At 40.4% G+C, this 15,860-nt stretch overlaps 1 protein-coding gene across 3 annotated transcripts in view; it reads right to left on the bottom strand.

Moving 5' to 3' along the window:
* SLC18A1 (solute carrier family 18 member A1) overlaps positions 1-1,710 on the bottom strand; it is a 35,380-nt gene extending 33,670 nt beyond the window's left edge. For 2 of the 3 annotated variants that reach the window (XM_025394497.1, XM_025394496.1), the window contains exons 1-2: positions 1,567-1,710; positions 255-457 (exon numbers count right to left, since the gene is read on the bottom strand). The gene's annotated coding sequence lies outside the window, so the exon portion shown is untranslated. The remainder of the gene's footprint in view (positions 1-254; positions 458-1,566) is intronic. The other variant, XM_025394495.1, reaches the window with a different exon arrangement.
* Between the last annotated feature and the right edge of the window lie 14,150 nt (positions 1,711-15,860).

Raw genomic sequence — 15,860 nt, forward strand, 5'->3', positions numbered from 1 at the left:
CTTGGGAGGCTGAGGTAGGAGGATATCTTGAGCCCAGGAGTTTGAGTCCAGCCTGGACAACATAGCAAGACCCCATCTCTCAAAAAAATTTTAAAACCAACATAGATATTGATATCATATTTCAAAAAGTAATTTTATGTGGCATGCAAAAAAAAAAAAAAAGTATGGTCTATGTTCTAGGTGCTACCCTAAAATATTTCACGCGGCACAGTGTCACTTGGGCTGCCCCCTGAGAAACCCTGGTGTAGACCAACCTTCATCTCATAGACAAGAAACCTGAGCCTCTGGAGGTTAGGAGACTTGTTTGGGGTTGCACAATTAGTGTCAAACTGGGATGAAACCCCAGGCTTTTCAACTCGCAGGCTTATCCTCTCCCATTTTCCCTTGCTCTGTGGTTCTAGAAGCACTCTCATGCTTTTGTTTGAGCAGAAACCCCTGCTCAGAAAGATGCCTTCATCTGTGAAAGTAAAACACTGACTTTCCTGATTAGTTTTCTATTTAGGATTTCATACAATTAGTCAGCATTAAGTCACAGTACCTTGTCAAACTTCAAGTAAAAAGAATTTCTGGGAAGAATTTCGTTTTCTTTGATGTGGCTTCTGTTGTGGTATCAACAATACCAGTCATTGAAATTTTAAAATAGATTACCATCATGAAATCTATCGGGCCCTAAAAATTGTATACTCTTTGACTTAGTAACTCTAAGGAAGCCATCCTAAAAAAAAGATCAGAGAGATCAGAGATGTAGCCAAAGACTTATACTCAAAATGACCCATTGCAGAATGATTTTTATTACTGAAGAAAAGTCAAACATGTTAATGATGGATTATTAAGCAGCTCTTAAAAATTATATTTTCAAATAATTTTAGTGACGTAGAAAATACTATTACTATAATGTTAGGTAAAAAAGGGAAATTAAACAGTATTTTCAGCTTGATCTCTAATGTCTAAAAATAAATATATGGGCACGTTTTTGAGAGAGTGGAAGGATACTCAAATGCCAGTTATTTATAATCAACAATTCAGTCATCTTCTGTGTATTTCTAAATATTCAATAATGAGCTACTTTCATAATTAAGGAAGTAAATAATTTTAAATGATTATCACTGGAGTTCAATAGTCAGCCTCAGATGTTGGGAGTATCCCAAGCACTGAGCTACTCTGTTCTAAGCCCAGGGCTGGAAGAACCCTCTCACTACTACAGATTAATGTGACCAAGGTTCTAAGTGAACCAAACTCTCAGTTAAGTTTTAACCAGTAAATGCATGCAATTACTTAAGATCCTTCATTTCTCTGTATAAATGAGATATTTCTGAATACAAATTGACTTACCATATGTATGGATAAGAATAAAAGACAAGCCAGAGAAAACTAAAAGACATAGCGAATGAAGGAAGTACTAAAAAGAGAGAGAAACACACACACCAAAATCTCAAAACAAAAACAAACAAAACCAGGAATTTGCCAACAAGTCAATAGTAAACTTTACTTAACAGTCAAAATCCTCTGAGAGAGACATGAATCACAAGGAAAGATTAAATTTGTCTGCAGAGAGAAAAATCTTACCTTGGAGCCCATCTTGGTGTGAGGCGCTCAGTGAGGTATTGGCAGCTGTTAGCAAGACAGCAGGGACACTGTTCTCTGAACGTGGATGTGCTGATGGATTTATTGCCTCCTGTTATCTGAGGATGCTGTGTATGTGTGCGTGTGTGTGCCCTTTGTCCACAAAGATTTAATTGCAACCTCCAACAGGGTTCATTCAGACCCTTAGCTCCCTGCGTCAAAGGCAGGAAGGCAGGGCTGGAGAGGATGAAGAGAGGGGAGATATTATCCTAAGCAAAGAGGCACTGGACTGCACTGCTTTGCATCTGTGCTTATCTATCATCGAACTCTTTAACTCTTGCCTAGGTCTGAATACAAACTGGAAGCCAAGATGGAACCAGTGCGCAGTTCCCATTCCTTGCTACTTAGTCAAAGAGGCTCCATGTACCAGAGTTAGCTTCCCAAAAAGAAACAATGCATGTTGTTCTCAAGTCATGGAACCCCAACATCTATGGCCTCGGTAAAGACTTAGATTGCGCACTGTGTCTTCACATCGCAATACTGGCTCAGTGCCTGATACATGGTAGCATCCAATAAATATTTCTTACATAAATGACTGGACAGCTAACTACAGGAGAAAGTGCCACTCATTGTGGGATCTTGAGAGGCTCTGTTGATCTATATTATTCTGACATTAAACCATGGGTGGCTCAAAGAACATAAACAATTTATGAAAAAGCAAATACAATTTATGAGCAAGAGCAGTGCAGAGGTTTCCTATTTGTGGAACTGGTGGGCCCCTCCTAATTAACTAGGGAACTTTCAATTTAATGCTAAAAAAAAAGGACAGGGTTTTTTATTTTATTTCATTTTATATTTTTGAGACAGAGTCTCGCTCTGTCACCCAGACTGGAATGCAGTGGCATGGTCTTGGCTCACTGCAACCTCCACCACCTGGGTTCAAGCAAGCCTCTAATCTCAGCCTCCTGAGTAGCTGGGATTACAAGTGCGTGCCAACACGCTCAGCAAATTTTTGTATTTTTAGTACAGACAGGGTTTCATCATGTTGGCCAGGGTGGTCTCGAACTCCTGATCTCAAGTGATCCTCCTGCCTTGGCCTCTCAAAGTGCTAGGATTACAGACACGAGCCACAGTGCCCGGCCTAGATGGAACGAGTTTTAAAATATAAACCTAGAGAGAGAAATAGGAAGCAGAAACAAAGACATCAGCAGAGAGTATTCATTCCTATAGTTTTCTGCTATAACAAATTACTACAAACTGGTGGCTTTAAACAGCCTGTATTTAGTATATTGCAGTTCTGGAGGTCAGAAGTCCAAAATACATCACACTGGGTTAAAATGAAGGTGTCGGCAGGGCTGCATTCCTTCTGGAGATCCTGGGGGAGGGTTGTTTCCTTGCCTTTTCCAGCTTCCAAAGGCCTCCTGCATTTCTTGGCTCCTGGCCATGTTTACCTTCAAAGCTAGTAGCAATGCATGTTCAACTCTGCCTCTGACTCTGAACCTTCTGCCTCCCTCTTTCATTCTGAGGACTCACGGGATGACCCGGGTCCCACCCAGATAGATACTCCAAGATCACCTCCCCATCTCAAGATCCTTAATCATGTCTGCAAAGTCCCTTTTACCATGTAAGGCAACATACTCACAGCTTCCAGGACTAGGAGATGGTCATCTCTGGGGTGCCACTGTCCCAGTCCCTACAGAGAGCATGGCATACAGTCTCCCACTTACATGCAGGGCCTGTGGCCTGAGCCTCTAGGGAATGAGGGGGTTAGGGCCAAAAGATGGAGGAGCTGTATTAATAAAGATATTTGCAAGACTCTGGGCATAAGGCAGCATCCTTTATGGAGTCCAGGTGACAATTCTGCCACCATGCCCTCCACCCTAAGTACAGTGTTGGAACTCTGAGGGTTGACAGCCTCCAGCATAGTACAGCTGTGTCCAATAGAGGGCGCTAGAGGCAGAGGGCTTGGGTAGAGTAGCCTCACAGGGATGTTCCGAGACGCCACCTAAGTGGGGATGCCTCCCAAAAATTGGGAAATCAAGGTTTTGGCAAACTGAGGGCCTGGGAAAGCAGGTATAGACTAACAATCATTATATGTTGGGCAATCATAAGAATAAGAGCAACAATAACAGTAGCTATCATTTATAGATTACCTACACTTGGCCATGTTTCTAACACATACTCATACATTATATGGATAATACATATTAGTTCAAATAGATATATTTTTTCAGTTTATTGTAACCATGCTAGTATTCACAGGCTGGCCAAGTCTGGGGTCTCCTCACAAATGCCCATCACTATTAATAATCAATGTGTTGTCTATTAAAAATGAATAAGCACTCATCTTCCTCCCATTAATCATATAACGTAAAAAATAAATAAATAAGCTGTGAGTACGGTGGAGTGGAAATTCACATACACTGTTAGTAGCTAGGCAACCACCGTTCTTTTAGAAAGCAGTGTGGTTTTCTATCTTTTGTCTTTGAAGTTATAAAATGTATGTTGCTTTTGACCCAGTAATTTCACTTCTTAGGAATCTATCTAAAAAGGTATGCTAAAATATGGGGGAAGGGAGAGAAATCATAGGTACAAAATTTTTATCATAGGATTTAGAGAAAAACTAGAAACATCTCAAATGTCCAACTGTAGAAATTATTTCAGTGCATGAGCTTGAAGGACTGTCATGTTGCCCTTAAAACAGATTTTAAAAAGGTTATACTGAAGACTACATATCAAGTTGGAAAAAATTATATATATATATACACAATTTATATTTATAGATTACATATATAATATGTAATTTATATTCTATAATATGTTATACATAATATATGTCATTTATATTATATGTATATACACACAGATATTGCAACAGAAAGTAAAAAAGTAGAATATAAAACCTTATGTAAATTGGAGCTGGGTGTGGTGGCTCATGCCTGTAATCCCATCACTTTGGGAGGCTGAGGTAGATGGATTACTTGAGGTAAGAAGTTCAAGACCAGCCTGGCCAACATGACAAAACCTTGTCTCTACTAAAAATACAAAAGTTAGCCAGGCGTGGTGGCGCACACCTGTAGTCCCAACTACTTGAGGGGCTGAGGCACAAGAATCACTTGAACCCGGGAGGCAGAGGTTGCGGTAAACCAAGATCACGCCACTGCACTCCAGCTTGGGCGATAGAGTGAGACTCTGTCTCCAAAAAAAAAGGAAACTATGTAAATTCACAGTAGCATGATGCACAACAGCTAAAAGATGAAAGCAACCCACATGTCCCTCAATGGATGAATAAAGGAAATTCTGATCCTTGCTATAACATGGATGAATCTTGAGGATATTATGCTAAGTGAAATAAGTCAGTCACCACAGGACAAATACTATGTAATTTCATTTATATTAGGTAAGTTTTATAGTCAATTTCAGAGAAATAAAAATACGATGATGGTTTCCAGGGTCTGAGGGAAGAGGGAAATGGGAAGTGATTGTTTAATGGGTATACAGTTTCAGTTTTGCAAGACAAAAACTTCTGGAGATTGGTCAGTTGCACAATAATGCGGGTATACTCAACACTACTGAACCATACACTTAAAAATGGTTACAACGGCAAATTTTATGTCATGTATATTTTGCCACAATTAAAAACGTAAAAGCAATACTTTATGTACATTGTGATTATATAAGTGGTTAGGCCCAATGGCAAAATTATGGAAGATTTTTAATTTATTATTTAAATAATAGTGAACAAAACTTAAAAAGGAAGCATTGCCAGTAAAAAGTAACACTTCAGTCTATACTGGTGGACTCTGAGCCCTTGCAAGTAAATAATAATTTCTAACCAGAGCATCCTGTTAAGAACCCTCTGAGACTGAAATTGAAGTTCGAGGGTCTTTGATAGCTGCTCTGTTATCTTCCTAAAGTGGTTGGCATACAACATCCTCAGACAGACGGCTTTTTCTCTGGGCCAAATAATATCTATAACCCAATTACATGTACCCTGGGCTGTGGTTGACATGGCCTGCCGGAGGAGACGGTCCTGTGACTCAGAGCTGGAGGGCGCTTTTGTTTCTCATTGCTTCCTGTTTCCTGTGCTGTTCAAATATTTAACAATCAGTTCCAACTTCTTCCATTCAGCACGTGTCATTGTCCCAGCCCCAGCCTCAGATTGGAGGCTGACTTTGGTTCAGAAGTCACAGGCTTCTGAAAACAAAGCCTAAGAGGAGTCAGGGCGGATACTTTACGGCCATGATATACAGGGCACGCTGGACCCTGTAGGAGTGGATATGTGTCCATAAAGACCGGGAATTGCTATGTCTGTAAAGCAAGGGAAGTGCTGGTTTCAGATCCAAGGGAAAAGGAGGTTCTAAAAAAGTAAAATAAACAACAACTGGAACCCCATTGAACAGTTCTATTGTAGGGACAGTGGTAGCAAACTCAGTAATAAATAAGTGATAGGGAAATTCAGTTAGGAAAATTCAGGACCTACCCCCAACCCACCACCAAAACTGGCATCCCTTCACAACATCAAAAATATTTGGAAAATAAAACAATAAAAAATAACAATACAGACTGGGTGTGGTGGCTGACATCTGTAATCCTAGTGCTTTGGGAAGCCAAAGCAGCAGGACTGCTTGAGCTCAGGAGGTTGAGGCTGCAGTGAGCCACGACTGTGCCACTGCACTCCTGGGTGACAGAGCGAGACCCGTGTCTCAACAACAACAACAACAACAAAATCCAATCAACCAACCAACAAAACAAAACAAAACAAAAAACAATACAACCATAAAAAATAACACAAGTAAAAAACCAGTAAAGTACAATAACTACTTCCATAGCATTTACCTTGTGTCAGGTATTAACAGTAATCCAGAGATGATTGAAAGTATACAGGAGGATGTGCATAGGTTATGTACAAATACCACACCATTTTATATCAGAGACTTGAGCTTTCATGGACTTTAGTTTCTGCAGGAGGTCCTGGAACCAATCCCCCATGGATACGGAGAGATGATTATATACCATTTCAAAAACCCTCTCTAACTATCCAGTGTCAGCCTGGCCACTTTCCCCGATTGTCAGGGTGGATTAACTCTGCCTAGTTTGACTCAAACCTGCTTTGCATGGAAAATGCAGCCACAGTTACATCGACTGGCCAGAACTTCTGCCTCCTTCCCTTTGTTTCATGTTAGAACTATGCAGGAGATGGTTAAGAAGCAGACTGGCCAGATCCAGAATCAGAGATACCAAGTTCTATGACACGTGGGAGACGTTGCCCTGGATTACGGTTATCTGTCTCTGGAGCCTAAACTTTAAGGGCAGGGGTTTTATCCTACCCGTCTCGGTATTCCACCCAGCACCAGGCATCTGGCCCAATAGAGGTGATCAATAGCTATTGATGGTTTTTGTCGGTAATGATGAGGTGGAGTCATTCTCACCTCTCTGAGTATCGCGTAAGACTGGCAAAGTATTGGAAGCTTTGAAGTACACATGCACCTCCCAGAGCCCCCGGCGCTTCAGAATGGGAATAAGGACATTCCAGCTTTTACTTGGAATTCAGCTCTCAGACCCACCCATTCTTGATTGTGTGAGCAGAATTCCACAGGCAGAGCTGATGGGTTTAAAACCCACCAAAGATTCTTGAGATCTTAGCCTTGGCAATGGCTCCTTGTTAAGTTTAATTTATATGAAAGATACAGAAAATTCTACCATCCCCAAAATCACTGTGGGTGACCAGGGAGTCTGTGGAAATATCCATAATTTCAATGGAGCAGGAAGGGCCAGTGTTAATGTCTCTTAGAGAGAAACGGCATGTTTTCTACAAATATCTTCTTAGAAATACTAGCACACAGAAAAGCGGCATCTGAATGATCAGTTTCAGTCCTGGGTCTGCCATTCACTTAGCTGTGAGACTTTGGACAAACTGCCTGATTGCTCGGTACTTCCATTTGCTGACTTAGAGCATTCTTGTGAAGACTCAAAAAAATAAATGAACAATAAACACTTAGAAGAGTGTCTGGCACAGAGTGGGCACATAATGTTTATCCTATGCACTTACTTATCAGAAAAACAGTACACTACTAATTCTGCTCTCACTGAACTCCTCTTTATGTTGAGGGAATTTCTAAACACTAAGTTCCCTAAAATAAATTCCTCTTCTAAGTGCAGCATTCACCGTGAAATGCTTCAGAACTCTTATCTCATGCTGACTGTGAGAATGCATAAACCTTGCTCAAGACTTACTTCCACCCAATATTGTTCCTCAAATCCAAATCCTTCCCAAGTTACGCCTAACTGAAAAAACCCACCTCCCCTCCCCAGCCCCCCGTGGAGAACCACCTGACCTAAGCCACTCCTCTTTGACCTTTCTCTTACCAGGTAGACAACCCAGCATGCTCTTCCATACTGTTTTGGATGAAAAATCATGCGTGTTCATCTTATCTCTACAATTCAGCCGTTAGCTGCTTTGAAATAATGTATTATATAGTAATGTCGCCTTTGCTTTAAAGGTGGAACCCAAACCCAGAGGCACAGAGCTAGTTAGGCGCAAACCTGAAGCTGCTCCTGCAACTCTCAGTCCAATGTACTCACCACTGAGAGCAGAAACATGTCCTGTGGTCCTTCTGCAGTTCTGCAGTTTTCAGCATCATGTTGAGTTTATGAGCAGTGCTCACTCGGTATGTACTTGTTGATAGAAAATGTCATTCAAGTGCTTTGACTTCTCTAATGAACACATCATAAACAAGCCAGGAATTAAGGCCCTTTCTGGCAATGGTCAGATTCAGACTTTGAGATAGTACTACCACATTGCCATGACAACTGGTGGAAATGATCCAAATTAGAATACGTCCCTAGAATTTTTCCAGATACTGTCCGATGTTATCAGTCCAGTTGGTCCCCAGGTCATCCTTGACACAGAAAAGAGGCTTCAGGCCGATGTCCAGGTCAGAGCCCGGGCCTTAGATTTTTTATTTCAGAGGATCAGACACCTGCAACCGCCTTAGAAATAATTTGATCTTCCAAAGTGCCCTTAGATGGGGTTAGAATAGACCCTCTATAATTACTCTGCATCAGAAAGGATCTCCCAGACTTACCCAGATTTGTACACAAGCACCAGGGCCAGAACTAGGTGATTTCAGAGGCCAGGGAGGGAAAAAGGAATGGTCTGTGGTCTAGAAAGCTTAGATGGCTGGTATCTCACTTCCAGAACTTAGGAAAATCACTTTACTTCCCTAAGATTCAGTTTCCTCACCTGTAAATTAGGGAGTTAAGTCTAGTTGAGTGCTAAGATCTATTCTAGGTTTTATAATCATTCTGGTCTTAGAGGTAAAACAATGAGTTCTCATCTAATGTTGACTCTGTCATCTGTTACTAACCCCTTTGACCTGATTTTTATCAGGCTTCTGTAATATAGAACTTTTTTTCCTTTTTTGAGACAGAATCTCACTCTGTCACCCAGGCTGGAGTGCAGCGGTGCAATCTAGGCTCACTGCAAGCTCCGCCTCCTGGGTTCACACCATTCTCCTGCCTCAGCCTCCCGAGGAGCTGGGACTACAGGCGCCCGATACCACGCCTGGCTAATTTTTTGTAGAGTCGGGGTTCCACCGCATTAGCCAGGATGGTCTCGATATCCTGACCTTGTGATCTGCCCGCCTCAGCCTCCCAAAGTGCTGGGATTACAGGCGTGAGCCACCAAGCCCGACCTGTAATATAGAACTTTTAACTTATGGGATTGCATGCTTATTTTACCACCAGCCATAAAACCTGCTCCCTGTTAAAGTGAAAATTACACCATTTTAAACAGAATCACCTTATTATTTCTCATTGTACTTTTGATTCAAAAGCATAATGAATGTTCATGCCAAAATGTGACAAATTAAAAAGGAAAGCAAAACATCTCATAATTCAGAGTAGTCACTGTTAATATCAGTATCTATTCCTTTACAATGAGTTCCAAGTGTATGTGTACACAAATAGATAATACAAATTATATTGTGTATGCCACTTCATATAGAATGCTCTACTCAGTACTGCATTACAAAAATTTTCCCATACTTAAACTATTTTTTTGTCCATCTTAATGTCTGAATACTTTTTCCATCAAATCAAAGTATCTGATTCCTTTTTGTTGGAACATTTGCGATGTGAAAAGGTTGTCATGATCTGGCAACAAAAGAGGGTCTTCGACAAAGGACATTTGGAGTTTCAAGGACAAGTATCCCATTTCAGACAGCCAGACAACAGGAAAGCAGCACTCGGTAAGTGACCTTCCATCCATCAGCTACTTCTTGGTTTTTATGTTTAAACATGTGCATCACTCTCTTAAGTAGCCATCGTTCTGATCACAGGAGGCCCTCTGCTCTCTCCTCTTTATTCTACAACACATCTGTGACTCCAGTGACAAGGAAAGTAATATGGGATATGGAAGAGAACCAGAGATCTCAGTTTTAGGAGGTCAATGTACAGTGTCCAGCCTATACACCTCACTCTGCATCTGATGGTCAGAATTGAAAAATAACCAACACAGCCAGGTGTGATGGCTCACGTCTGTATTCCCAGCACTTTGGGAGGCCGAGGTGGGTGGATCGCCTAAGATCAGCATGTGGAGACCAACCTGGACAACAGGGAGAAACCCTGTCTCTACTAAAGACATAAAAATTAGCTGCATGTGGTGGCAGGCACCTGCCATCCCAGCTACTCAGGAGTCTGAGTGAGGCATGAGAGTTGCTTGAACCTGGTAGGCAGAGGTTGCAGTGAGCTGAAATCTTGCCACTGCACTCCAGCCTGGATGACAGAGCACGACTCTGACTCAAAAAAAAAAAAAAAAAACCAGCCAACAACAAAGTATATAAAAAATGAATTAGCTTCCTCTACCATATTATGCTGAAAATTTTGTATTGACGATTTTATATTGGCATATGCCTTGTTACATAGAAACACCTGAGTCCATTTATTTAATCTGTTGTGGTTTGTCTTCTTAATATTTTCCTTGATTAGAATTTTCCAGCAAATAAAGAGAGATACCCGTTATATGGGAAAATTTCAGTCACTGGCATGAGATTGTCTTACCCCCTCTTCTCTATTTTTCTTCCCCAATAATCATTTGTGATAAGAGAATAAGAGTTTGCATTTCTCTCTAACGTGTTGACTTCTGGAAGCTTCTTTTTAAATTCTTGAGAAGCAGGCATGACATGAAATCTTCCCAACTCACAGATGGAGATTCAAAGACAGAAGGAATTGAGGATTGGCCCAAGGTTGCACTGTGCGTAAGGAGACAGTCAGCAATGAAACTGGGCTGGTGATTCTCAGTCTCATGTTTTGACCACATTCCCTACTCCTGGGGAATTCCTGGGATTTTTGCGTTCCTTGGGAGTAAAACAAGGATATGATTTCAGCAAATAACAGGACAATAGCCAGTATACAATATCAGTAGGGTGACTCCTCCTTGGGGCGAGGGGGGAACCCTGCGTACGGAAGAATAAGATCGGAGGACAACTGTTCATTTTTCAGAAAACAGCAACACACTTTCATTTATCTAATAGATATTTACTAAGCACTATGTGCAAGTTACCTTGCTAGGTGCTTGAGATAGAAGACAAGAAAATAGGATATGGTCCCTGCTTAATACAAACTAGTCAACTAGTCCAGGAGACATGTCATTTCGCTTTTAGAAAAGAGCCTGACACGGCTGGGCGCGGTGGCTCACGCCTGTAATCCCAGCACTTTGGGAGGCCGAGGTGGGCCGATCACGAGGTCAGGAGTTCAAGACCAGCCTGGCCAACATGGTGAAACCCTATTTCTACTAAAAATACAAAAATTAGCTGGGCGGTGGCAGGCTTCTGTAATCCCAGCTACTCGGGAGGGTGAGGCAGGAGAATCACTTGAACCCAGGAGGGAGAGGTGGCAGTGAGCCGAGATAGTGCCATTGTACTCCAGCCTGAGCAACAAAAGCAAGATTCTGTCTCAAAAAGAAAAGATAAAAGAAAAGAAAAAATAAAAAGAGCCTGACACATATTACTTAACACATAGTCTGTTAATCAATAAATCAAAGCAAGTAATAATAATGTTAGCTAAAACATATCTAGCCCTGCTATTTGCCAAATACTTTGCATTCTCTATCTCTTTTAATACAACAATTTTATGAAGATAATATTATTATTCTCATTTTACAAACTAGAAAGATGAGACCTAGAGAGAATAAATTTTGTTCAAAGTCATAGAACTAATCAACTCAGGACTTAAACTAAGTTTGTCTGACTTCAGAGTCCATACCCCAAGCCCCTGATAAAAGAAAATCTTCAGATGAATTAAATTTAAAGGCGCTTAATTGAGCAATGAATGATTTGCGAATCAGGCAGCCCCCAGAATCACGGCAGATTCAGAGAGACTCCAGGGATGCCTCATAGTCAGAACAAATTTATAGATAAAAAAGGGAAGTGATGCCGGGCGCGGGGGCTCACGCCTGTAATCCCAGCACTTTGGGAGGCCAAGGCGGGCGGATCACGAGGTCAGGAGATCGAGACCATCTTGGCTAACACAGTGAAACCCCATCTCTACTAAAAATACAAAAAATTAGCTGGGCGAGGTGGCGGGCACCTGTAGTCCCAGCTACTCGGGAGGCTGAGGCAGGAGAATGGCGGGAACCCGGGAGGCGGAGCTTGCAGTGAGCCTAGATGGCGCCACTGCACTCCAGCCTGGGCGACAGAGTGAGACTCCGTCTCAAAAAACAAAAATAGGAAGTGATCTACAGAAATCAGAAGTGAGGTGCAGAGAGAGCTGGATTGGTTACAGCTGGGTGTTTGCCTTATTTGAATACATTTTGAACACTCAGCAGTGTATGAGCAGCTGAAGTACCAACTGCTGCGATTGACCAAGACTCAGCTAGTGTTACATGCCCAAACTCCTAAGTTAGGTTTTCATTTTGTCTTCCTATTAAGTTAGGTTGCAGTTCATCCACAAGGACTCAAATACGGAAGTACAGAGTCCTTCTCAGGCCATATTTAGTTTATTTTAGCACCTCTTACCCTGAATATTGTGCAGGCCCACCCACCTCCAGGTGATACTCTCTCTGTGTGAGTATATGTGACTTTTGGATATTTAATACACATTTTAGAAGAGAAAAAGATTTTTCTTTCCAAATTGCAGCATCAATTATTGACATCGCTGCAGAATTTTCTGCTTTTTACCAATGTACGAACGTGTTTTACACTATTGCAACTGGTCTATATCCGTGCTCAGGTTTCACTCAATATTATTTTGCATAAATAGTTCCATATATTTAAATCCCACCAGCTATATATCATATTCATATCAGTATCTATTAAATATACACTACTGGTGCAGTTTACTATTACGGGATATTTAGGTTACTATTTCATTTTCACTGTGATGAATAGCATTGGCATAACAAGGTATAAACATTTATTCCTTTGGTTAATAATCCCGTCATTGAGATTACAGAATCAAATTATTGGATCAAACTGTGTGAACAAGTTTATGATCCCTAACCTATACCAGGTTTATTTCCAGAAGGCCTGGCCAATTTCCAAAGCCATCAGAAATGAGCTGGTGCAACGCTTAGCCCCGAATCCTGCCAACACTTAAAAAAAATCATTTGGTCAGTTTTCTTAATGTAACAGATATAGTAGAACCTCGTGGTTATTTTAGTTTGGATTTCTTCATTACTAGAGAAACTAGAAATTTTCTATATTTTCCTAAATGTATTTTTCTATGCATATAACACTTCGTTTATCCTTTGTCTTTCTTACATATTAAGGGGATAATTTTAAAAAGAAAACAAAAAACAAAACAAGGAAAAGTGTTTATATAACGTTGCTGTAAATAATTCTAAGAAACTCTCAATTTCAGTTGACTAACAGTTTTGGGTTACCTGCACTTTGCACAGGTACCATCATAAGATCCAAATAAATTACACAATGTTTAAAAATGTAGTCGTCTGAGAAGTCAGAGATGGTGTCAAGTAATACCAACTATCTGACACAACTATTTGGCATTTGATTAACCACTTGTGATTCCATAAATGGGAATACCACTCTCCCAATTTGTCAGTGATGCTTACTTGATTGTTTTCTTTAAGAGTTTCAGGCTCCTTTGACAATCTGATAGAAGTCTGTGGGTTATTTCCATGGAAAATGTCCATATGCACACATTTTGCACAGGGTTTCACAGACTTCCAAGGGTCCCAAGTTAATAACCTCTGTTTTATAGCAATCTTGGACTTATTTCTATCATTTTTTTTTTCATTCGAAATGTTTCTTGCAGCTGCACTGTGCTCTACATCCCCCTTGCCAATCCCCCATTCCATATCTAAGGTTACAGAGCGGAAAAGTGAAGGAGAAAGATATATAAATGGTCACTCTTTAATGGTATTACTATTGCGACGAGTTCTGTGACAGAGCTGAGGCCAGCGTGCTATGTAGGAAAGCCATCATCTGGTTTGAGTCCGTGTTGCTCTCCCAGACAATCACAATAGCTTCCTAACTGGTCTCTCAATTTTTCTCTTGTCTTCTGCACCAGCTCATATTTTGCCCAGTAGAACAAGATGTCTCTTTAAAGCCTAATCAGATAATATTCCTCCTTCATAAAATTCTACAATCACTCTAAGAATATAATTCAAACTCCTATCCGCATAGCCTCCAGAGCTCTACATGACTTGGCCCTGCCCTCTCTCCTGCTGCTTTCTGCTTAGCTGTGTCCATTCTAGCCCCACTTTCCTTCTTCTGCCTCAGGACCTTTGCACTTGCAAAATCCTCTGCCTGTGCCACATGTCTCCTGGAGCGTCCCATGATCTGCTGCTTTCTCTCTCCATTCAGATCTCAGATGACTGAGAAGTGCATTCCCTGATCACATCATCTAAAATCTTATCTTCATCTTGATCACTCTTTTCTCCTTATGCTGTTTTATTATTTTTCATCGTACCAGGTACTTTATTTACATGTTTGTTTTCTGACTTTTCTCCCTCCAATAGGTGGCATGAGGACAGAGACTTTGTTTATTTACAAATATATCTCCAGGACTTAGAGCTGCACCCTATATACATGTGTATTTTCTCAACAGATGTTTATTAAATAAATGTTGGGGTTACCACTCTACTTATACACATTAGACCACAATTAATTTCTATTACCAGAGTAAAAAGTTTAAAAAGGTTTTTTTAAAGTAAAAGCCATGAACTACTCCTAAAATAATAAGATAAAAATTGTAATAACTAACGGTCTGATATTCATATATGAAATTTACCTACCACTGTGAAAAATTGACATGAGAAGACTAGATTTGTAATTTTTATTTCAAAAAGTTGCCATGCATTGTATTTGAAAAAATTAGTACAAACGCATGTTAAAGGAGTGAAACTACATAGAAAGATTATTAAATTAAAAATAAAATTTCTCCTGCCGTTTACATATTAATCTACTTTACATGGCATTTTGCAATTGTTTTTTTATTTTAAACCTAATAATGTGTCTTGGGCTTTAAAAAAAAAATCTCAACATTTCAGGCTCCACTGAATTCTTTTCAAAAGTTTGAGAAATACCTTTGACTTAATAGGGTATAACTTATGAATGGACATTTAGATTGTTTCTAGGTTTATGCTATTACAAAAATGTTTCGTTGCATATCTGTGTGTATGTATACATAAATGTATGTCTGTAGATCACATATAACAATATATACCATATAGTGTATGATGTAATGTATTATATATAATGGAAAATATTTGTCACATATACTGAGTGGATAGATAGATATAGATATATCTACAAAGAGACAGAAAGATAAGTTCCTATAACAAAATATTTGAATGAGATAGCACCAAATTGTTCTTCTAAATATCATACCAATTGTGCTCTTCTCAGTACAGTATTACAATTCCTGTTTAATTTTACTCGTGCCAACTTTGGACATTAAACTTAAAAATTATAATCGGCTGGGTGCAGTGGCTAACGCCTGTAATCTCAACATTTTGGGAGGTCGAGACGGCTGGATCACTTGATGTCAGGAGTTCGCGACCAGCCTAGCCAACATGATAGAACTCTACTAAAAACAAAAATTAGCGGGGCGTGGTGGCGGACACCTGTAATCTTAGCTACTTGGGAGACTGAAGCAGGAGAATCGCTTGAACCCGGGCGGTGGAAGTTGCATTAAACCGAGACTACGCCACTGTACTACATCCTGGGCGACAGAATGAGACTCCCTCTCAAAATCATCATCATCATCATCATCATCATCATCATCATCATCATCCATTCCGTTGCTCCGGTTTCCAGCCTGGGCCGTCACCC

This window comes from Theropithecus gelada, chromosome 8, assembly GCF_003255815.1.
Source record: "Theropithecus gelada isolate Dixy chromosome 8, Tgel_1.0, whole genome shotgun sequence".
NCBI classification, from domain to species: domain Eukaryota; kingdom Metazoa; phylum Chordata; class Mammalia; order Primates; family Cercopithecidae; genus Theropithecus; species Theropithecus gelada.